Here is a 25,198-nt window from a genome sequence, read left to right as displayed (position 1 = left end):
CATGTTGGCTAACTTAGTTGGTAAGTATTGGAGCAGTAGGGAGTTAAACTGGGGGGACAGATTCCCGCCTTTAAAGGCTTGGTCAGAAGTTGTTCAGTCCTCAGATGGAATCAGCAATCAAATGGCTGAGCATGGTGCGATGAATGTGCTGAACTGTGTATATCACAAAGCAAGAAGCATCGTAGGAAAGCCAGATGAGCTCAGGGCAGGGAATTAAGATATTGTAGCCATGATTGGGACTTTGTTGCACCCAATAGTCTGAGGGATTTAGAGGAACAAGATTTAGAGAGATTGCAGACCATGACAAGAAACAAAGGTTGATGCAGTAAGTGATTTTAACTTTCCATATATTGACTAGGACTCCCATAATGTAAAAGGACTAGATGGAGTAAAGTTTGTCAAATGTGCCCTTAATCAGTGCGTAGGATTCCCAACATAGAAGTGTGCAATAAGCTGTTAGGAAATGATCCAGGGCTGATGACAGAAATTAGTGATCGTAATGCCATGAGATTCAAAAGTAAATATGGAAAAAGAGAGGTTTGGACCATGGATTGATGTTCTAAATTGGAGAAAGGTCAATTTTGATGGTATCAGAAAGGATCTGATAAGTGTGGTTTGTGACTGGCTGTTTTCTGGCAAAGGAGTACTTGGTAAGTGTGAGGCCTTCAGAAGTGAAATTTTGAGTGTGTTGAGTTTGTATGTGTCTGTCAAAATAAAAGTTGAAAGGTAACTGATGCAGGGAACCTTGGTTTTCAAGAGATATTGAGGCCACGGATATTTTATTCTTCTGAATGCCTCAGACTGTTGGGTGCTACCAAGACTCATTAATGACTACAAATCATAAATCCATGCAAGCTCATCTGACTTTTTTTTTAGTCATCTTCTGTTGGTTTCTAAAAGCTTCCCAATAGTTTTTGCTCTTGGTTGTTTGCTCTCTCTTTGGTTTTTATGTTGCTTTGGCTTCTCATTTTAGCCATGGTTGTGTTCTCCTGCCTTTCCTATGCTTCCACTTCATTGGGCTGCATCGATCACTCAGCTGCCGAATTGCTCCCAGAAACTCCAGCCATTGCTGCTCTGTTGTCACTGCTACCTTTCCCCTTACAAGTTTGGCCAGCTTCTCTGTCATAGAAACATGGAGAAGTTCAGTAGAGAAACAGGCTATTTGGCCCACCTATTCAATGCCGAGAACACATTTAAGCTGTCTAATTCAACTACCTACACTGGGACAATCACCCTTTATGCCCCTACCATCGAAGTACCTATCAAACTTCTCTTATTGTTGAAACCGGGCTTATATTCACCACTTTTGCTGGCATCTCATTCCACACTCTCACGACCATTTCATTAGAGAGCTTTCCCAAATGGTTCCATTAAATTTTCACCTTCCCCACTTACCCATGACCTCTGGTTGTCATCCTACCCAACCTCAGCGGAAAAAGCTGTTTGCATTTACCCTATCATAATTCTAACAGATCCTCAAAGCAAACTTACTTTCTAATGCTCAGAGCCTTTTTTAGGTTTATAAAGTGATGAAGGGCATTGATCGTGTGGATAGTCAGAGGTTTTTCCCCCAGGGTTGAAATGGCTAACACGAGAGGGCATAGCTTTAAGGTACTTGGAAATAGCTACCGAGGGGATGGCAAGGGTAAGTTTTTTACCTAGAAAATAGTGCGTGCGTGTAATCCACTGCCAGCAGCGATGGTTGAGGCAGATACAATAGGGTGTTTTAACAGCCTCTTAGATAGGCACATGGAGCTTAGAAAAATAGAGGGCTATTTGCTAGGGAAATTCTAGGCAGTTTCTAGAGTAAGTTACGTGGTTGGCCAGATCCTTGTGTCTTAATTCCAGGTGTTGATCCATTCCCTGAACACATCCACCTTTCCTATCATGCACCTTGCATTGAGATATACAGGGCTCAGCATATTCACTGCATCATGCTCAACGTTTTTCATTCCTGACTTTGTCCGAGGTCTGAACAACACCTGTCTTCAAAACCCCTCCACTTTCTGTTCTGTTATTCAGGCATCCATTCCCCCTGCAACCTTAGTTTAACCCCACTTACCCCCACCCCCCAACATGCAGCTGTATCATCCCTTTGTTTTGATAGTGTTTTGATCACTCCCAGATCAATAAAAAGGAGGTGCATACAGGCAGATAGGAACAAATGGGCTACTTATGAGATACAGGAAATTCAAGTGAACACTGATGAAAGAAGGCATGGATTCTGCAGATATGTTAAGTGCAAAAAATTGCAAGGGAAAAAATTAATCCTTTGCAAGATCAGAATGGTAATCCATATGAGGAGACAAAATAGATGGGGGAGATTTTTTCTGCATTCGTATTTACTCAGGAGATTGACACAGAGTCTGTAGAAGTGAGGCAAAGTAGCATCAATTTCATGGACACTGTACAGATTACAGAGGTAATCTTGTTGCCGTATGAAGGAAAATTACCAGGAATATATCCCCAGTGCCTGACAAATTGTTCCCTCGGACCCTGTGGAAGACAAGTGCAGAAGTTGTAGGGGCCCAAGCACAGATATTTAAATCATCCTTAGTGACAGTTGAGGTACTGGAAGATTGGAGGACAGCCAATGTTGTTCTGCTGTTCAAGAAGGGCTCTAAAAATAAACTAAGAAATTGTACCTTGGTAAGCTTGACATCAGTAGGGGGAAAGTTATTCTAACATATGTGCAGGAACTGGATATATAAGTATTTGGATCGATGTGGACTGATTAAGGATGGATAGCATAGCTTTGTTCATGGTAGGTCATGTCTAACCAATCTTATAGCGTCTCGAGGAAGTTATCAGGGAAGTGGATGAAGGCAAGGCAGTGGATGTTGTCTACATGGACTTCGGCAAGGCACTTGACAAAGTCTTATATGGGAGGTTGGTCAAGAAGGTTCAGTCACTCAACATTCAAGATGAGATAGTAAATTGGATGAGACACTGTCTTTGGGAGAAGCCAGAGTATGGTAGCAGATGGTTACCTCTCTGACTGGAACCCTTTGACCAGTGGTGTGTCATAGGGATCAGTGCTGGATCTGATGTTGTTTGTCATCTATATCAGTAATCTGGATTACTGGATTACTGTGGTTAACTGCATCAGTAAATTTGTTGATGACAACAAGATTGGGGTGTAGTGGACAGCAAGGAAGATGATCATGGCTTATAGTGCGACCTGGACCAGCTGGAAAAATGGTTTGAGAAATGGAAAATGAAATTCAATGCAGACAAGAGTGAGGTGTTGTATTTGACTGGTTGGGCACTGAGGAGTGTTGTAGAAGAAAGGGACCTGGGAATACAAGTCCGTAATTCACTGAAAGTGGTGTCACAGTTATATAGAGATGGAAAGAAAGATTTCGGCCCATTGGCCTTCATGAACCAAAGCACTGTCAACAGTAGGTAGATGTTATGTTGACTTGTAGAAGGTATTGGTGAGGCCTAATTTGGAATATTTTGTGCTGTGTTGGTCACCTACCTACATGAAAGTTGTAAAAGAGGTTCGGAGAGTTCAGAGAAAATTCACAAGGATGTTGCCAGGTCTGGGCGACTTTGGTTACAAGGAAAGATTGAACAGGATAGGATTTTATTCCTTGGAATGTAGAAGATTGAGGGGAGATTTGATTGTGATAGAGGGGCATAGATAGACTAAATGCAAGCTGGCTTTTACCACGGAGATGGTGTGCGACTACAACCAGAAGCCATGGGTTAAGGGTGAAAGGTGAAATGTTAAGGGGAAATGTGAGGGGAAACTTCTTCTCACAGATGGTTATCTGGGTGTGGAATGAGCAGCCAACACAAGTGGAGAATTCGAGCTGAATTTCAACATTTAAGGAGGTTTGTGTAGGTACCTGAATGGTAGGGTTGTGGGAGTGGGCAGTTTAAATAGTTTAGCACAAACTAGATTGTCCAAAGGGCCTGTTTCTGTGTTGGTACTTTTCTGCAAGGGCCTGAAATAATTCAAAGATTCACTCTGTGTCCATTGAACAGCTGTGTGGACCAACTATTCATCTCAGCAGGAAATTTTTATAAGGCATTAAAACTGTGGCACTTTAAGTTAATAATACATATGGGAAAATTCCAGCTGCCCATTAAGAAAGACTATTTGTGTGAGAATGTTTCAGTTACTGTGTGGCCAGGCACCCATGCAGCTCAGCAGGAACAGGGAATAATACCAATGGACTGAGCCAAACTGAGCCAGGTCACAGATTTGAGATGGCAGAAATGCCCCATTCCTATAGAAACAAGAAGAGCATCAGGGAATTGATGGTTATTCCAGATACCAGCACTGTGCCCAGTTAGAAGTTGATTTCTCTGTCCAACTTGGGTGGAACCTCACTATAACAGTGCGATGCTGGATCAAACCTTGGCAACTCTAGTAATCTCATCTGAAGTGTTGTCCTACTCCCGTTGATGTATTTTGTAAATCTTTTTACAAGTTAAAAACAAGAAGGAATTTGTCTCCCAGAAGCTCAAACATGGCACAACAGTTTTGCTGTCTCTGTCTAGATATTTAAGAGGTGAAGCAAGGGATTCAATCAACCTTCCTATCTGATTAGACTACGGAGCAGGATTCACTCAGTCATTTGACCAACTGGCACCTCCATTATTTTACACAGGGGAGAGCCCATTCTTCTGCTCAGGCTGTGGGAATGGATTCAGTCAGTCATCTCAACTGAAGGTACATCAGTAAGTTCACATTGGGCAAGGTCATTCACCTGTTCTGTGTGTAAAAAAGTATTTAGTCTGTCATCCCACCTGTGGACCCACCAGTCAGAAGCTGGTCATCTGCTGAATTTCTGGGGAAGAATTCACTCGGTCATCTGACCTAATGGCTCACCAGTCAGTTCACACAAGGGAGAAGCCATTCACCTGCTCGGACTGCGGTAAGGGATTTACTCGGTCATCTGACCTAAAGGTACACCAGCGAGTTCACACTGGGGAGAAGCCATTCACCTGCTCAGTCTGTGGGAAGGGATTCACTCGGTCATCCTACCTGCAGAATCATAAGCAAGTTCACACTGGGGAGAAGCCATTCATCTGCCTAAAATGCGGGAAAAAATTCATTTCGTCATCCAGCCTGCTGAGTCATCAGCAAGTTCACACTGGGGAGAAACCGTTCACCTGCTCAGAATGTGGGAAGGGATTCACTCATTCATCCACCCTACAGAGACACCAGCAAGCTCACACTGGAGAGAAGTCGTTCACCTGCTCAGTCTGTGGGAAGGAATTCACTCGGTTATCCAACCTGCAGAGTCATCAGCGAGTTCACACTGGGGAGAAGCCATTCACCTGCTCAGAATGCGGGAAGGGATTCACTTTCTCATCTAACCTGAAGGTACATCAGGTGGTTCACACTGGGGAGTGGCCGTTCACCTGTTCAGTCTGTGGGAAGGGATTCATTAACTCAACTGAACTGATAGTTCATCAGCGAGTTCACACTGGGGAGTGGCCATTCACCTGCTCAGACTGTGGGAAGGGATTCATTAAGTCATCTGAACTGAAGGTACATCAGCGAGTTCACACTGGGGAGAGGCTGTTTACCTGCTCAGACTGTGGGAAGGGATTCACTTCCTCATCTAACCTGATGGCACACCAGCGAATTCACACCGGGGAGCGGCCGTTCACTTGCTCGAACTATGGGATGAGATTCGCACGGTTATTCACCCTACAGTGTCACCAGCGAGTTCACACTGGGGAGAAGCCATTCACCTGCTCAGACTGTGGGAAGAGATTCACTCAGTCATCTGACCTAAAGGCTCACCAGCGATTTCACACCAAGGAGTGTCCATTCACCTGCTCGGACTGTGGGAAGGGATTCACTTTGGAATCGACTCTAGTGAAACACCAGCGAGTTCACACTGGGAGGAAGCCGTTCACTTGCTCAGTCTGTGGGAAGGGATTCACTATGTCATCTCACCTACTGATACACCAGCGAGTTCACACTGGGGAGAAGCCGTTCACTTGCTCAGAATGTGGGCAGGGATTCACTATGTCATCTCACCTACTGATACACCAGCGAGTTCACACTGGGGAGAAGCCATTCACTTGCTCAGAATGTGGGAAGGGATTCACTATGTCATCTCACCTACTGATACACCAGCGAGTTCACACTGGGGAGAAGCCGTTCATCTGCTCAGACTGTGGGAAGGGATTCACTTGCTCATCCCAACTGAAGGTACATCAGCGAGTTCACACTGGGGAGAAGCCATTCACCTGCTCAGAATGTGGGAAGGGATTCAGTCGGTCATCCAGCCTACAGAGACATCAGCGAGTTCACACTGGGGAGAAGCCATTCACCTGCTCAGAATGTGGGAAGGGATTCAGTCGGTCATCCAGCCTACAGAGTCATCAGCGAGTTCACACTGGGGAGAAGCCATTCACCTGCTCAGAATGTGGGAAGAGATTCACTCGGTCATCCCACCTACTGAAACATCAGCGAGTTCACACTGGGGAGAAGCCGTTCACCTGCTCAGACTGTGGGCAGGGATTCACACTGTCATCCCACCTACTGAGACATCAGCGAGTTCACACTGGGGAGAAGTCGTTCACCTGCTTAGACTGCGGGAAGGGTTTCACTCGGATATCCAACCTGCAGAGTCATCAGCGAGTTCACACTGGGGTGAAGCCATTCACCTGCTCAGAATGCGGGAAGGCATTCACTCGGTCATCGCACCTACTGAGACATCAGCGAGTTCACACTAGGGAGAAGCCATTCATCTGCTCAGATTGAGGGAAGAGATTCACTGATTCATCCACCCTACAGAGACACCAGAAAGTTCACACTGGGAAGAAGCCATTCACCTGCTCAGTCTGTGGGAAGGGATTCACTCAGTCCTCCACCCTACAGAAACACCAGTCAGTTCACACATTCTGAGCTATTCACCTGCTCAGAATGTTGGAAAGGATTCATTCAGTCATCCCAACTACTGGCACACCAGTCAGTTCTCATTGTTATTAATCCCTTGCTTTTGCTTGCTGAGGACATTAATTTTAAGAGAGAGAGTGATTAAGAAGGCAAATCAGTCTGGCTTGCAGCTTGTTTACATCACTCACAGCTTGTTTAGTTTTAACCGAGGACTCAGACACTCAGAGTCAGACCGAGATAAAGGAGGAAAAATGGAAGGATCGAAACCAGGGAACTAGTGGCCAAGAGTCACTGTTTAGAGCTTTCCTATGCCCACAAGTGTGGGTTAAGTATTGATTCACCATGCATCGAATGTGTGGTTGTCACCTTGTTTGATCCATAGGTGTGGATCGGATTTAAGGTATCCTGTGAAGACTACTTTTGTGTTAACGCTTGGCGGGGTGTGGTGTGATAATACACTTGAAGATGATACCCCTTGTGACAAGTCACTTTCGGTGATAATTCGTATGTGGATTTGGAACGATGAAGCATAAAATCTACAGCAACTGTTCTCTCATTTTACTACAATGGAACCTTTGGAATTCGACGTAATTGCCTTCTCTCGACATTTACCCTGGATTACAAATATCTCTCTCTTGTTACCTATTCCGTGGATGAACTGAACTTCCATACTTTACCATCTCAAGACTCTCAAGCCTTGTTTCCCCCAAGCTCAATAGTTTGGGAGTTATATTTTGTTACGCCCCAACCTCTGAGGGGCCGAAGGGTACAAAGTAGCCCCCTCCTTTTTGAGAATCGCAAGATCGCTATGAATTCAGGTCAGGAGACCCAGGAAATGAGAGAAAGACACGCAGAATCCACATGGGGTTTTTAATGTCCCAGCCCCTCAGCGATACAAAGCCACGGGAAATGGTCATTGTCACTTGGAGATGGAATAGTGTATTGAGTTCCGTACTATTTATTTGAAGCCCTCAGGGAATGAGCCGAGGGGGCTGGCTGAGAGATTGCATCATTCCAACCTGATTGACATCTGAGAACCTGTGAGTAACGATAAAAGAGGGTCTGGGGAACAACCCCTTTAGACGCACCAGGGAAACGATAGAAATCCCGACTGTCCATCCTTGCCCGGATGACGAGTTTTCCACGGAACGGCTTAGCTAAAGGACCGACTACAAAAACAGAACTCTCGAAGGATTGACATCATAAAAAGGAAAGCCGGCAAGTTTAAAACATCTCTCTCTCTTGACTCCAACAAAAGGCTGCAGCCTGCACAAACTTGAGTGACTTTTATATTTCCATCGGACAATACATTATCTCCTAGACAACGATAGAATTTTTTCTTATTGATTATTATTATACCCGCGCTTTTAGAATTAGTATTGACGACGTATATTATCTGTATGTTCGCATTGAACTTATTTTTGTGTATTTTTTTTCAATAAATACTGTTAAAAATGGTACCATCAGACTTCAACGGACCTCTCTATCTTTGCTGGTAAGTAACCCAGTTATGGGGTACGTAACAACTTGGGGTTCTCGTCTTGAGATTTGACATCAAATTGGGAGGCCAGTGAATCGGGAAAAGGAGTCCAAACTTGCATCTGGTACACGGGTAGCCAGACGGGAAACCAGCAAAGATGGACGTGGATGAATTTATAGAAAACCCGACTCTGGAACCGCTAGAGGCGGCCAGCAAATCGGACTTGATAAATATGGCGAAGGGGCTAAACCTCGCAGAGGTGAGGTTGTCAATGAAAAAGCCAGAGGTGCGAATGGCCATAACTCAGTATTGTATTGTGAAGAATGTGTTTACAGCTGAGGTATTGGAAAATATCCCTGAAAAGGTACCAGCTAGTGGGACGGCTCAATTATAGTTTGAGAAATTAAGGTTGGAATATGAAATTAAATTAAAGCAGCTGAGAAGGAGAAAGGCAGAGCTGAGAAGGAGAAAGAAAGAGCCGAAAAACAAAGGGAGCATGCGCTCCAGCTACAGGAGTTAGAGGTGAAACGGGAGCATGAGCTCCAGCTAAAGGGGTTAGAGGTGAAAAAAGAGCAGGACAGAGCCGAGAAGCAAAGAGAGCATGAAATTCAGTTAAAACAGCTGGAGGCAGCTAAAAAGGAAAAGGAGAGAGCCGAGAAGGAGAGAGAGAATGAGGAGGCAGAGAAAGAGGCAAAATGACTTGGATATGGAAAAGTTAAGGCAAGAGCGAAGAGCTCAAGGGTCAGACCGAGAGGAGCGGTTTAATGTTAGTCGGGAGTTGAGGTTAGTACCTTCATTCGAGGAAAGGGATGTTGAAAGTTATTTCTTGCTTTTTGAAAAGGTGGCAGTGTATCAGAAGTGGCCCAAAGAGCAGTGGGTGGCGTTGTTACAAAGTGTGTTAAAAGGGAAAGCACAACGGGCATATGTGGCGTTGTCTATGGAGGAGGACGAGGCGGAGAATTATGACTAAGTAAAAGCGGCCATTCTCCGTACTTACGAATTGGTACCTGAAGCGTATAGACAAACGTTCAGAAATATAAAGGAAGGGTGGAATCAGATGTATACCGAGTTTACCTATGAGAAGGGTGTGCTCTTGGATTGTTGGTGTACAGCAGAAATAGTGGAAGAGGATTTTTGGCGTCTCGGGGAGGTAATTCTGATTGAAGAATTTAAAAGTGGTTTTTCGGAGGATATCCGGATGTATTTGATTGAGAAGCCTAATACGTCCATCTCCAAATTTGCTAGGTTCGCAGATGAATATGCCCTAACCCACAAGACAAAGTTTACCTCGAATAAAAGTTCCCAGAGAGATCGTGGGAACGATAGAGAAAGCCCGCTGGCTGAGGCAGAGGTCCCGCCGGCAGTTACTGGTAAGATTGGGGAGGAGAGGCAAGACAGCCAGAGATTTCCAGGCTTGACCTATTTTAATTATGGAAAGGGGGGACATATTGCATCTAGCTGCTTTGCTCCGAGGAAGGAGATAGGAAAGGGGAAAGCAGCAGTCCCTATTGGATGTGCCGTGATAATCAGTAAATCGACAAGAGAGCCCTGGGTAGACAGAGTACGAGAAGGGTCTGAGACTTGTATGTCAAATGGAACCGGGTCTGTGAGAGAGGGACACCTGGCGAATCTGGAGAGAGACGGGGGCTGAACTGTCATTGATTAGCCATAAGGTACTGGATTTTGGTCGCAAGATGGGAATGGTAGCTGTGAAAGGAATAGGAAAAGGGAAGGAAGTGGTGCCCTTGCATAGGTTCATTATGAATTGTGAGCTAGTCTCTGGACCAGTTGAAATGGGTGTGCGATCAGAATTCCCGAGAACTGACACGGACGTCCTTCTGGGTAATGATTTCGCCGATGGTAGGGTTTGGTCAGCAATGAAGCTGACGAGACAGCCGGTGGAGGACCCGCCCCAGATTCCAAGATCTATCCCGCATACGCGATCACTCGCAGCATGTCGAGAAAGGCAGCTGAGAACGAGAGCACTTTAAATCCAGACAGTATCGAGTTGGCCGAGACGTTATTCCCAACCCTGTACCACGAGGGTTTAGAGGGTGGTAAAACTAAGAGTAGTAAAGTGAAAGAGAGTAAGAGAGAGGAGGTAGACCTGCCCTTAGCGAGGAGAAAAGTTCTAGAGGCACGAAATAAAGATGAGAAACAGACAGAGCTGTTAAAATGTCTAGGGTTGGACATGGATGATCTGTCTGGTTTGGCAGAACTGTTTGAAGAAGTGGAAAGTTCTAACGGTGTTCCCGATGATGAAATGAGGGCAGTCCTAGATGAAAAGGGTACCCTTACCTTGAAGGAGTCTGGTGAGTTGGCAGATGAGGTTGTTTCAACCCATGGGGTTGAGTTTACTCCGGAAGGGAATTGCCCAGAGAGCAGCTGGGAGGAACAGGGGAATTTAGAATTTGGACCGGGTACGCGTATTGAAAGCCTGGAAGAGGCAACTGTCTCGTGTCTGTGTGTCCAAGATGTGGATGCACGTGGTACTGAACCTAGTAATGGAGATCAGAAAAAGTCTGAGGTATTTGATTCAGTTGAAAAGGAATGCAGTTCTTGTGGGTCAGATGGACTTGGTTCAGTGAATAAAGGGTTAACCTTGATAATAGTGGGAAGTGAGAATTCCCAGGTGTTTGTGCTCGAAGGTGTGTTTCAAGTTAATGAGGAGATCAAAGCTGGTGAGTTGAATATTATTATTGAAGGTAAAGGGAAATGTGTAGTTCCCATATTGAATGAAGAGAATTTAAAGGCTGTACTGATAACAGAAGCAGCAACCAAGCTACAGAGACAATGGCTTGGTACCACAAAGCCTGTGAATCAATTACAGGTTGAGTTGGAAGGTAAAGGAGCCCCACACGCTATTGTTATTCCAGAGTGTGGTGTGAAAAGGCAGAAATTGAAATGTTGTTTGAACAAAGAGTTTAAACTGAAAACTAATAGCCTGAAGGGTCCTGAAGAGGAAACTAGCAACTTGCGTAAAATTAAGGCATTGGGTGGAAATTCGGAAGATGGTCTAAGTTTGGAACACATTGTTGATAAAATAACTCCTATGAAAGGAGCGGGCGAAAGCCTATTTCACCAGGGTGCCCAAGATCACCACGAGGAAATTAACCGGAGAAGAGGCGAGGGTTAATGGGGACACCATTTTTAAATAGCAGAAGCCGGTTTTAAGGGATTTCGCCAAAGTATGTGAATAATAAAGACAACCCCCATGGAAGCTTGACTGTTAATTTTGAAAGTAACATAAAGATTAGTATTTTGCATGAACTTTTGTAGTACACACATAAGCTAAGATCACAACTCTTTAGTTTTGTTTGCTGAAGGAAATAAATAAAAATAGGTGGTGTAACGTTCTCCTTCGGGTGTAACGGAACGCCGAATTCAACGTCGAGATAAACCACAGTCAATGAAACCAGTTTGCAGTAAGATTAACCATTTACTGTTCACTCTTCATATTAACATATGGTGAAAAAGCGTTGCTCTCACTGTGATTTCTAATGCCTGTAAAACAACTTCTGCTCAGGTGTGCCTCGTGGTGAGCCCCCACCCTCGCGTTAATTTCAAACCGGTACTTTCCCACAAGAAGCGGCGAAACCGGATGTGACGTCAGCGCATGCCGATATATTTTACATGCAATATAATTCTAACTAGAAAACACTATCGAATGAATTACTAAGCGAAAATACTATAAACTAAATAACTGTCGTAAAGACAGCACACTCCCCGCTTGAACTTCGTAAGGTCATAATGAACAAAGTACAAAACTTAGTCTCTTAATCAGTCATTGGGTAGAAGTAGAATAACTTCTGTAACTGGCCTTTGGTAAATTTTCACATCGCCTTGGTCGGTAGTCTTCAATTCGATCTTCCTGACATGTCCATCCCCGCTAGGGAATCTGGCAGTGATTCTGGCCATTGGCCAGCGGTTGCGGGCGATTTGCTTGTCCCTGAGCAGGACTAAGTCTCCAACTTGAAGATTCCTGCGGGGTTCTGTCCACTTTTGTCTCTGTTGCAACAAAGGTAGATATTCCTGTCTCCAGCGAGACCAGAACTGATTTGCCAGAGCCTGGACTTGTCTCCATTGCTTTGTGTACAAATCCTTGTCTGAGAAGTCTCCTGGTGGAGGAGGTGCTCCTGCCTTCTGTGTAAGGAGCATTGATGGCGAAAGTATGAAGGGGTTTTCTGGGTCAGAGGACACAGGCTGGAGTGGTCGTGCGTTTATAATGGCTGTGACCTCTGCCATTAGGGTGCACAGTACCTCGTGGATCAATCGGGTGCGTTGGTGCATCTCAGGTTTCCCTTTCCGGGTTTTCCGTAAGGACGTGAACCGTTTGACTGCCTGCTCTTTGTTATCTGGTGAGCGCTGGCGTGGTTCTCTGAAAGGCAATGGGGCAACCCCATTATTAGCTTCATCTCTGAAGACCTTGGTGTCCTTTGTTTTTAAAGAAATGGCATCTTGAGCTGATTGTGCAAGTTTATTTCCGTGCTCGGTTTGAACAAAAACTGACTGACCTAGCGTCTCGTCAGTTACTTTACGCTTGTTAACGTCTTGTTGTGCTTCCTTAATGCACGGGACACTCGGGCAGGGTTGGAAAGATTGAATGGCGGCCACCCTCTAGCACATTGGTCTTGAGTGTGTTAACCATCGGTTTGTGTACGTCTTCAGGGCACACCGCCCCTATCACCACCCAGCCTAGATCCAGGCGTTGTGCAAAGGGGGCGTCGTGTGGTCCATTGACCAGCTGCCTAACCTTGTGTACCCGGATTACATCTGTTCCTAATAGCAGGAGTATTTCCGCTTTTGGATCCAGTTCTGGGATGTGTTTGGCGATGTGGTGGAGATGTGGCTGGTGTAGCGCCGCACTTGGTGTCGGGATCTCAGTGCGGTTATTCATGATTCCATCGCACTCTAAGAGCGGAGGGAGACAGATGACGACTTTACCATCCAGGGACTCGATCTGGATGCCTTCTGCCTTCCTTCCTTGGGTTTCCATGTTGCCTGAGCAAGTTTTGAGGCAGTATGGGAACTGTTCACTCTCAATGTTAAACAATTTAAAGAAATCTGGACTGACTCGTGAGCGATTGCTCTGATCGTTCTGAATCACATAGGCTTTGATGGCCTTGTCTTTGGCTCCTTTAGGGTACACCTTCGTGAGGCAGATCTTGGAACAAGAACGGCTTGACTGAGCTTGACCGCAAACTTCTGTACAGTTCGAGCTGACAATTGTTGTCCTGGAGTGAGCCTCTCCCTCCCCGCCGTCCTGTTGTGGGGGTGAAAGAACGTCGTCGGTTTGCGGTGGACAATCCTTGCTAGGGTCGTTGTTAGTTGTAAGGGCTTCAGACTTGAGCACTGACACGGGTTTATCAATGTGAAAACATTCGAAGAGGATCTACCTGGCTTGGTGTAAATCGAACTGCTTCCTGGACCCACGAGGCTAGGGTCGTTTCGCATCTTCGCCTCCTTGCACACAAACTCAGTGAGGTGCCTAAAGGGAGGAAATCGACCACCGTGGCCTTCCTTGTACTCTGAGGCAACAGTCAGCCACCTGTCCTGCAGCCCAAATGGAAGTTTGTCCACGATTTGTCTAATCCCGGATGGAGTATCTAGGTATACTAGACCAGCTGAGTAGCCATCTTCTTTGGCGCCTTGGATCTCCATGAGTAAATCTCCGAATTCTCTTAACTTAAAGTGATCTTTGGCTGACACCTTAGGAAAGCTTTCCAGACGTCGATATAGCGCCGCTTCAATAATTTCGGGGGGCCCCATATCTCTCCTGAAGTCTCTCCCACGCTTCGCTTAAGGCTAGCTCGGGTTTGTTGATGTACACTGAACGTATGCGTCTCACCTGGTCGCGTGATTCTTTCCCCAGCCATTTCCCCATAAGCTCCAACTTTTGGGTTACACTGAGCTGGACTCCGTTGATCGCGTTGGTGAATGTGGAGTACCATGCACGGTAATTTTCAGGTTTATCGTCAAACTGGTACAGTCCCGAAGTGACGAGATCCCGTCGTGCTAAATACTGCATCGTGGGATCAGCTGTAAGCGGCATGCGGGCTGGAGAAGTACGTTGGCGCCTATATGACTGAGAGCGTACGTTTCTTATGGAATTTGCCGTCCTGGATTCGACCTCTGCATCTCTTCGCATCAAACCTTGTAAGTTTGGTGTCGAGAAGTATTGGTTGTCAGCTCTTTCATTCTTGACTTCATCACGGAGTCGCGAGGGTAAATTGTCTTCCTCGTATGGATGTGATGCAATCGTGACTCTCTGAGGTTCCTCGTAGCTGGGGAAGTTATCGAATACGTATGGAGAGGGGAGACGAGCCTGCCAGTCTGTTTGATATTGTACGTAGTCGCTTGTGCGTTCCAATCTGGTCCTTTCTAAAGTAGATCTTACTTCGGTCAGATCATGCGTCCCTTCAGCTTCTTCTATGTACTCTGCTTCCGCCTTGGCAGCTTCTTCTTCTCTTTCTAGCTGCAGCACTTGCAACTCTGTCGATATTTTTGCCATTTCCAACTGGGTTTCGGCTTCTCTGGCGGCCCTTTCCTTCTGGATTTCGGCTTCTCCGGCAGCCTTTTCCTTCCGGATTTCGGCTTCTCTGGCGGCCCTTTCCTTCTGGATTTCGGCTTCTCTGGCGGCCCTTTCCTTCTGGATTTCGGCTTCTCCGACAGCCTTTTCCTTCCGGATTTCGGCTTCTCCGGCAGCCTTTTCCTTCCGGATTTCGGCTTCTCTGGCGGCCCTTTCCTTTTGGATTTTGGCTTCTCTGGCAGCCTTTTACTTCTGGATTTCGGCTTCTCTGGTGGCCTGTTCCATTTTCAAAACTGCTTCTTGTCTGGCGTAACGCAGTCGCATCCTGGTGGCTTCTGCCTTGGCTCTTGCCTGGGTGGACTTACTTGATGCCGCTCTACTGTCCTTGTCGCTGGGCGCCATCGACTTGATGCTGGATCGAGCTGACATTGCAGCACTTGAAACACCTGATAATGCCGCTTTTTCACTGTAACGTTCTCCTTCGGGTGTAACGGAACGCCGAATTCAACGTCGAGATAAACCACAGTCAATGAAACCAGTTTGCAGTAAGATTAACCATTTACTGTTCACTCTTCACATTAACATATGGTGAAAAGGCGTTGCTCTCACTGTGATTTCTAATGCCTGCAAAACAACTTCTGCTCAGGTGTGCCTTGTGGTGAGCACCCTCGCGTTAATTTCAAACCGGTACTCTCCCACAAGTCGCGGCGAAACCGGATGTGACGTCATCGCATGCCGCTATATTTTACATGCTATGAATATTCTTTAAACACTTCTAATTCTAACTAGAAAATACTATCGAATGAATTACGAAGCGAAAATACTATAAACTAAATAACTGTCGTAAAGACAGCACAGGTGGTTATTAAATTGAAGTCTGATGCTACAAGACTTTAGTAAGTTATAAGACTTTGAGTTATTAAAGGAAGTGAAAATGTAATCGTTAACAGTTTAGATGCCGAATTGAATGTATAACCTTATTACTCTGTAATGCAAAAAAAAGCTTTGTTAGATTCTAGAATCCTGTAAGACTCTGTATTACTAAAACGGTTTGAAACAAGAGGGTGTTACGCCTGTGCCCCAACTCTGAGCAGCAGAAGTGTACAAAGTAGCCCCCTCCTTTTTGAGAATCGCAGGATCGCTATTAATTCATGTCAGGAGACCCAGGATATGAGAGAAAGACACGCAGAATCCACATGGGGTTTGGAATGTCCTGGCCCCGGGAAACGGCCATTGTCTCTTGGAGACCTAACTGTGTATTCAGTACCATACTATTTATTTGAAGCCCTCAGGGAATGAGCCGAGTGGGCTGGCTGAGGGATTGCATCATCCCAACCTGATTGACATCTGAGACCCCGTGAGTAAGGATAAAAGAGGGTCTGGGGAACAACCCCTTTAGACGCACCAGGAGAAACGATAGAAATCCCGTGACAGCGTTTAATAGTGACAGCCGGTGGTGACTCGTGTGTGTGTGTGTGTGTGTGTGTCCATCCTTGCCCGGATGACGAGTTTTCCACGGAAAGGCTTAGCTAAAGGACCGACTTCAAAAACGGAACTCTCGAAGGATCGACATCATAAAAAGGAAAGCCGGCAAGTTTAAAACATCTCTCTCTCTCTCCTGACTCCAACAAAAGGCTGCAGCCTGCATGAATTTGAATAAGTTTTACATTTGCATCGGACAATACATTATCCCCTACACAACAATAGAGTTATTTCTTATTGATTATTATTATACCCGCGCTTTTAGATTTAGTATTGATGACGTATATTATCTGTATGTTTGCATTGATATTATTTTTCTGTATTTTTATCAATAAATACTGTTAAAAATGGTACCATCAGACTTCAACGGACCTCTATCTTTGCTGGTAAGTGACCCTGTTACGGGGTACGTAACAATTTACACACATATATACACATAACAATGTTAACTTTTGTTTATCTTGCTTAAATTACTTTATTATAAGTAGATACTAATAAAGATAGTGGTTTTAACATCAAAACTAGACTCCAGGAGTAGTCTATTGCTGCTGGTTCATTTCTAAAGCTTTAGATTCTAAATTTTTGTTCATTACAAAATTGGGGCCTGCATCTGGGATATGAACAAATTTGAGGGCGTGTTGATTAATTAATTATTGATTTCATTGGGGAAATCCCTTTTGATTTATTTGTGCGTGCAAAAACAGCAGCAATGGATGTTGATAAATGTCTGGAAGCACCAACTTCTGAGGCATTAGAGGACACCAGAAGGATCGTGTTGTTGTGTATTGTGAAAAGGTTTAAACTTGCTAAGGTGAAATTGACAATGAGAAAGGCACAGATGCAGAGGATTATAGCTGAACATTATGTATCTGAGGTGTGTTTAAAGTGGAGGAGTTGGAGGTGTTTCCTGAAAGTAAACCGAGTGAACTTGAGCTCCAATACAACTTAGAAAAGTTAAAGATGGAGGCTGCGGAAAGGCAGAGGCAGTTTGAGGCTAGAGAGGCAGAAAAACAGGGAGGAAGCATAAAGACAGAGGGTGTTCGGCTGGAGAAGATAGACAGATTACAGCAAAGGGGTCTGGTGTTAGACTCTGGTGATAAGTTTGAGCACAGTCGGGAAGTTAAATTGGTACCTCCAATTGACGAGGCAGAGGTTGATAAATACTTTCAGCATTTTGAGAAGGTTGCTCATAGTTTAAAGTGGCCAGAAAAGGGTTGGCCTATTCTCTTACAATGTGTAATTAAGGGGAAGGCTCAGCAAGCATATTCTGCCTTGACAGTTGATGAAGCAGCTGATTATGACCTAGTGAAACAGGCTGTGCTCAAAGCTTATGAGTTGGCCCCAGAATTATACAGGCAAAAATTTAGAAATTCAAGGAAATCTGTGAACCAGACTTATATGGAATTTTCTTGTGAGAAGTTTGTGTTTTGGCTGGTGCACATATAAAAATATAAATGATGATTTTAACCGCTTGAAAGAGTTGGTTGTAATTGAAGAATTCAAAAGGTGTGTCCCTGATGACATAAAGACATATGTAGATGAAAAGGATGCTGCTACATTGCAGGAGTCTGCTAGATTAGCAGATGAGTTTGTTTTAACTTATAATGTTAAATTTACCCAGAATAAGAGTTTCCAAAAGAGTAGCAGGGATCACCAGGGTAAACCAGAAATTAAAGCTGGGACTAGTGACACGAGTAAGGATGAAGGGAAGCAGCTGAAGGAGAAATATTCTGGTCTTACTTGTTGCTATTGTAAGAAGCTGCTCATATGATGGCTAACTGTTCTATCCTGAATAAGAAAAAGAAAAAAGGAGGCAGTCCCAAATGTTGAAGCACCTATAAACCGACAGGCTTCTGAACATTCTGTTGAAGGTCAGTTAAGAACTGAGAGGTCTGACCGAGTTAAGAACGGATTCGATCATTTTATGTCAGATGGGTTTGTATCTGAAGTAAAGGTACGGTCAACCCCTGTACCAGTGAAAATTCTTTGAGATACTGGGGCTTCTCAGTCACTTACATTAGACAGTGTTCTAACGTTTGGTGATGAGACTAACACTGGTGAGGTAAATCGTATTAAAGGCATTGGGAGCAGCATTTTATTAAAGGCATTGGGGCTTCTGTGCCATTGCACAAGGTAACTTTACAGTCACGGTTGGTTTCCAGACTTGTTAAGATTGGATTATACTCCAGTTTACCGGTGGAAGATGTTACTTTGCTGTTAGGGAATGACCTGGCAGATGATAAAGTTGTTCCTGCAGTGCAGTTGACAACTAAGCCAACCACTGATGACCGACAGATGGATTTTAACATTTATTCTTCCTGTGTAGTAACTCCCAAGTATGGCTAAAAAGTCTGCCGACGCAGACGGTTCTGTGCAGCATGATTCTGATACCCATGATAGCCAAAATCGGGATTCAGGTAATGCTGACCTGTCGGACTTTTCTGCCTTCAGTGTTTCAACAGGATTCAGGTAGTAAGTCTGATGAGAAAGACTTATCCCTGTCTAGAAAGGAGTTTATAGCAGAACAGAACCGAGACCCTGAGATTGAAGTTTTAAAAGAAACCGCTCTCTCAGATGATGATAATAAGAAAATGCAAGTAGGGTATTATCTCAAGGATGGACTGTTAATCAGGAAGTGGTGCCACCTGCTATACCTGTGAGTGAGGAATGGGCAATTGTTCACCAAGTTGTAGTTCCTAAAGTCCATAGGATAAAAATGTTAACTTTGGCCCACAGTATGCCCTTAGGTGGCCATTTTGGAGTGAATAAAACTGTAAACAGGATTATGAAGGAATTTTACGGCCTAATTTGAGGAAAGATGTTATGACCTTTTGCAGAACCTATCATACTTGTCAAGTTGTGGATAAGCCTAATCAGGTCACACCAATGGCCCCACTCCAGCCTATACCTGCATTCGGTGAACCCTTTTCCAGTTATAGTGGATTGTGTTGGCCCATTGCCAAAGACTAAAGCTGGCCATCAGTATTTGCTCACTATTATGAGTACCTCATCCAGATTCCCAGAGGCACTACCTCTCAGGAATATTAAAGCTCAAACTGTGACGAAGGCTCTTGCCAAGTTTTTTTTTTACTCTGTTTGGTTTGCCTAAAGCAATCCAGTCTGATCAAGGAAGTAATTTTACATCTGGTTTATTCCAGCAGGTGGTTTATGAACTGGGAGCTAAAGGGATTACATCATCTGTGTACCATCCGGAATCACAATGGGCTTTAGATAGATTTCATTCCACCCTCAAAACAATGAATAGTACATACTTTGTTGAAAATGGAAAATAATGAGATGAAGGAATATAATTGCTTTTGTTCACAGTGAGAGAGTCAGTACAGGAATTAATGGGCTTTAGTCCATTTGAACTTGTACTTGGTCAGAGAGTGAGGGACCTTTGACCTTGTTAAAGGAACAGTGGATTGATGGGATGTACATGTTAATTTGTTAGACTATGTTTTGAAGTTCAAAAACAAACTACACCAGTCCTGTAGCCTAGCAAGACAAAACGTATAGATTTCTCAAAGCAAAATGAAGTTTTGGTTTCATAAACAGGCTTGTGAAAGAAAATACCAGGTGGGGGGGGGGGGGGGGGGTAAGGTGCTTGCTTTATTTCCAACGTGGATGAATCCACTTAAGGCGAAACTCAATGGACCGTATGAAATAGTCTCTCAAGTTAATGACGTGAATTATGTTATTGAGACACCCGACCGATGCAAACCAACACAGGTGGTACACATAAATATGATACAGACTTATTTTGACAAGCAGACACCATCTGTGGGTGTTGTTATCAAAACATATGAATCTGGCAACCCTGACAATGAAACAATTGACCCATCTGAGACATTTCACACGCCAAACGTGGTCCCAGTTAGGCTAATGAACTCGGTTGTTCAAGAAAGCATTGATAACAAGTTGGCTCATCTGCAGCCAAAACAACAACAACAGCTGAAGAAATTAATTCTGAAGTTTAAAGGTTTATTTCCCAATGTTCCCAAGCAAACCACGGTCGCAGTACACGACGTAGATTTCGGTCCAGCCAAACTGATTAAACAACACCCATATTGCACAAAGGTAGAAAAGTGTAAATTGGCTGAGCAAGAAATTGAATATATGCTGAACAATGGTATTATTAGGCCTGTGATTATGGACTGTGCCTCTAAGAACCATGTCTGTAAAAGAGAGAGAGAGAGACGAGAACAAGCAGCTTGTTACAGAGACAGATAGAGCGGAGGGCCTGCATGATGGACAGCTGGTGTTCAGCACAATGGTATTTAAAGGAGTGTTGCTGTTTGTTTCATAGGACACGCAGACACACAACGGCTAGTGGGAAGAGTTGTCACTGATGTTTTAAATGCCCACGGGGGGGTGGGGTGGGGTTGAGGATAAGTTAGGAGGAATCAGTCTGTGACTATTAGTGCATGTAAGAGCAACCCTGTGAAATCTGCTAGAAACCCTTGCCTGGGTTGGTATATAGTCACTTGAAGACGGTGCTCTTAAGTTGGTCATGTTTGGCTAACTTGGAAGATTTGGAGGACATTGGAAGAGGGTCGACAACACCTGTTTGGATGCAAAATCTCTCACTCACTTCAATCCCGTGAACTGAATATCCTTACCACACCAGCGTAAGACTGCATCATTTACCAGCTAAGTTTGTGAAATATATCTTTACACCTATATATGCATAACACTGCTAGATTTTGCACTGATTATGGAAAGGTAAATACAGTAACAAAAACAGATGCATATCCTATCCCTAGGTTGGATGATTACATTGATAAGGCTGGAAAGGCTAAATTTCTTACAAAGATTGATCTGTTGAAAGGGTATCGGTGTGTTCCATTGACCGACAGAGGTAGAGAAATTTCCGTGTTTGTGACACGTTCTGGGTTGTACGAATACAATGTTTTGCCGTTTGGAATGAAAAATGCTCTAGGAACATTCCAGAGAATGATTGATTCTGTAATTCGAGGGTTGGAACACACAGATACTTGTACTAATGACGTTGTCACAGGGAGAGACACTTGGAATGACCGTATCTCTGCAGTAGAAAAGCTGTTTGACAGGCTTTCCCAGGCCAACCTTACAGTTAACTCACCTAAGAGTGAATATGGCTATGCCATTGTGACCTATCTTGGCAATGTTGTAGGTCAAAGCAAATTGGTTCCTGTTCAGGCAAAAGTCCAGGCAATTTTCTGAAGTTTCTATTCCAACTGGTAACAAGGCTCTTGGAAGGTTTCTGGGAATGGTTGGATATTATTGTAAGTTCCGTAAGAACTTTGCTGGTATCGCTCTTCCGCTGACTGATCTCCTGAAGAAGGGTGGCAAGTTTGTTTGGACCAAGTCTTGTCAGGAGATTGATTGAAAATTATTATTTGAGATTAGGCCAATCAATGTAGTGTCGTCAACAAGTTTAATTTGCAGATTGGAGCTGTGAGTGGCGACACTAGTCGTGGGTGCACAGAGAGTAAAGAAGGGGGCCAGGGAGACAACCCTATGGGGTATGTGTGCTGAGGGTCAGAGAGACAGAAGTGAGGGAGGCCACTCTTAGCACCTGCCGGCGATCTGACAGGAAGACCAGGATCCAGCTGCACAAGGCAGGCTGTGGTCTCTGAGCTTCTTGTCGACACTTCACGCCTTGGTATGGCTACTGCTCTGCCCTTTACTGCAAGGAACTGTAGAGAACTTTGGAGAGCCGAGAACATCAGAGAAACAAGCCTCCCCTCCATTGACTCTTCCTACACTCCCCCTACCTCAGAAAAGCAGGATATGAACTCAAAGTTCCTCACAACCTGGACATTCTTGCTGCAAACCTGCTCTCCCTTCAAGGAAGCTATACAAAAGCCTTAAAGTGCGTAACACCAGGCTCAAGGTCGGCTTCCTGTCTGTGGCTATAAGCCAAATGAATGATAAAATGGACTCGACGTGACACTGCACCATATGTCTATCTGCACTGCACTTTCTCTGCAGCCATAATGCTTTGTTACGGTTATTGTCTTGTCGTATATCAACTCAATGTACTGTCATAATGTATTGATCTGTGTGGATGGTACGTCAGGCAAGATTTTCACTGTAGCTCAGTACGTGATGATAATAAACAATATCCCAATTTTAATTGTGTGGAAACATTAGACAGACTGAGCTTCTGCTTTGGAACCACAGAAGGAAACTTAACTGTTGCCTTTTCTGAGGAATGCAAATAAATAAAAAAGGCTTCAACCTCACATTACGATCTGCGGTAACTGGGATCGTGACCGGTGGAGGGTCTCCCATATCAATATCAGAATCAGGTTTAATAGCACCGGCATATGTCATGAAATTTGTTGCCTCTGCGGCAGCAGTAGAACCTGATTCATATTAAATAGATAAATTATATATGTAGTACAAAGAATGTAATAAACTTTTAATTGTGTGGAACTATTTGACTGACTGGGTTGTTGCTTTGTAAATTCTGCAGTGAAGCTTAGCTGAACTGTACACATTTATGAGAAGCTCAGATAAATCAAAAGGCGAAATTCTCACATAAATGGGTCACATATCCAGAAACATCGGCTGCACTTCAGCAGGTGAAACAGTGGGATGAAACATGCTGAACGTATTGCAGGAAGAGAACATTGTCCACCCACAACGAGAGGAAGCGACAGATCCGGATCTCACTGCCTTGGCTGAATGGGTGAAAGATGAAGCTACACGTACATGTAGAGCAGTGACCCGCTGATGCTGCAGATCTGCAGAGAAACGTGAACAGGAAACGGGATCAGGTGACGGGTGGAGGGTGTCCCACCTGAACCAGTGTCTCCGCTCCTCACCCTCACATACTGCCCGCCCCATCCGCCGCATTTCCCACATTGTTTAATATTTACATCAGAAACATCCCATTCCCTCCACCGCTATGGTCACGAAGTCATGGGCTCGATTGACATCACGGTACAACACACAAATCAGACCCAAACAGGAAGTGCGCAGGTTTCATTTAAATCAGTCTATTCACATTCCTCCAGCCTCACTGGACAGGAACACTGAGACATCAAGTGAGAAACAGCAGGAGGAGGCCATTCAGCCCCTCTAATCATCAACAAGATGGCGGCTGCTCTGCCATCTCAGATACATGTTTCTGCCCGATCCTCATTTCCTCGATCCCTTCGATCCCCACACATCTGCCGGACTCTGTTTTATGTGAGGACGATCACTGAGTCTTCACCGCCCTCTGTGGTGGGAATTTACAGACATTTACCACCCTCAAAGTGGAGACATTCCCCCTCCGCTCAGTCTGGGACAGTCCATCCCCTTTTTCAATGACTGGGATCCCTGGTTCAACTGGTTATGATGTTGTGCATTTCAAAGTGTTCACCTCAGTCCTGGATTCTCTAAGTGAAAGGATTATCACATTTAGTCTTTCTCCATATGATGACCCACCACTCCAGGGATCAGTCTGGTGAATCTTCATTGCACTCTCTATAACAAATACGCTCTAACCTCTTTGTTAATCCTCTGTGGAATTAATTACCATCTTCTGCAGCCCCGTGTTACACCAAACACTCACCTCCCCCCCTGTCACTGTTTCCACCTTCCCACCTCCCCCCTCACCTGGATCCACCTCTCACTCCCCAGCTCATGCCCCATCCCCAACCCTCACCTCTTTTCTCTGACCATTTCCCGTCCACTCTCAGTCCAGAGGGAGGGTCCCGGCCCGAAATGTCGACCGTGCTTCTCCATATAGATGCTGTCTGGCCTGCTGTGTCCCACCAGCATTTTGTGTGTATTATCTGCAGACTTGGCCTCTCCGTTGTCCCTCCCGCCTCCGATCACAGGAGGCGCTGTAGGGACCTCCGGCCACTGGCGACGATGTGTAGACCTCCGGCCACCGGTGGTGCTGCGGAAAACCTCTCGTTAAACGCATGCGCAGTGCCGACTCCGGCTGTTGGGAGTTCTCCGACTAGAGCGGGGGTGAATGGGGTCTGACCTCGGCGGATTTCTGTACATTGGGGGCCACTTGCTTTGGGAAAGGGCCGGACCCGAGCTCTGCCGGACGGCTGCAGCAGGGGTGCAATGCCAATCTTTTAGCTGTACGAGCGGTGATTGATTAGTTTGTGGCCTCTGTTAGAACGGCTAAAGTTATACAGCTCATGGTACATGCACTTGCAGTTTAACTCTTTGAGTGATTATACAGAAAGTTTGAAGTCAGTAACTTTTGTTGTATTTCTGTTTCAGATAATGGAAAATTGCTAGTTTTTCTGAAATCGACCTTCCGCCTGGGCCACGAATTTATCAATCACCCCTTGTATGTCACACCTAATTTGTGTACCTGCTCCTTTCATGTACTGGGTAACTTCCTTGCACCATTCATGTGATGAGCACGTACACAAATTGGGCTTTTTATAATATCAAACTCTAAACAAAGAAATATATATGAATTCCAGAGCTCCACAGAAATACGGTGATAGTTAAGACATTAACAAGATTATAGCCAATCACTGCATTTCAGTATATAACTGGTACAATAAAACAAATAACACTTAATTTAATAATATGACAAAGTATTGCACAGTTGCATTCACTAATAATCATAAAATATAATTACCAAGCAAGTGGAGTAACGTCGTTTGCTTAGAAGCCATAGGGTTATAAGTGAGAAAAAATTACTTTTGTATTAGCGAGTAATCCACGGACCACCACAGTCACGGCTCCAGGATTTCACCAAAAACTATCGAACATCTTATCTTAATGTTATTAGTGGCATTCCCCACCCCCCCATCCACCAACCCCTGTCCCCAACCCCCACTTCTGTAAAATGCCCTCTATTTAATATGCGGCCGCTGTTAAATTCCCC

The 25,198-nt window shown here is 44.7% G+C and overlaps 1 long non-coding RNA gene and 1 pseudogene across 1 annotated transcript in view; both read left to right on the top strand.

Annotated features, from left to right (window-relative positions):
• Positions 1–25,198, top strand: part of LOC132390027 (uncharacterized) — a 34,258-nt gene that overhangs the window by 7,381 nt on the left and 1,679 nt on the right. The window lies entirely within an intron of this gene.
• LOC132390031 (zinc finger protein 721-like) lies at positions 4,586–8,782 on the top strand (annotated as a pseudogene).

The sequence above is a fragment of the Hypanus sabinus genome, unplaced genomic scaffold, assembly GCF_030144855.1.
Source record: "Hypanus sabinus isolate sHypSab1 unplaced genomic scaffold, sHypSab1.hap1 scaffold_742, whole genome shotgun sequence".
NCBI classification, from domain to species: Eukaryota; Metazoa; Chordata; class Chondrichthyes; order Myliobatiformes; family Dasyatidae; genus Hypanus; species Hypanus sabinus.
The sequence above is the reverse complement of the archived record's forward strand: the minus strand, read 5'-3'. Positions and strand labels throughout refer to the sequence as shown.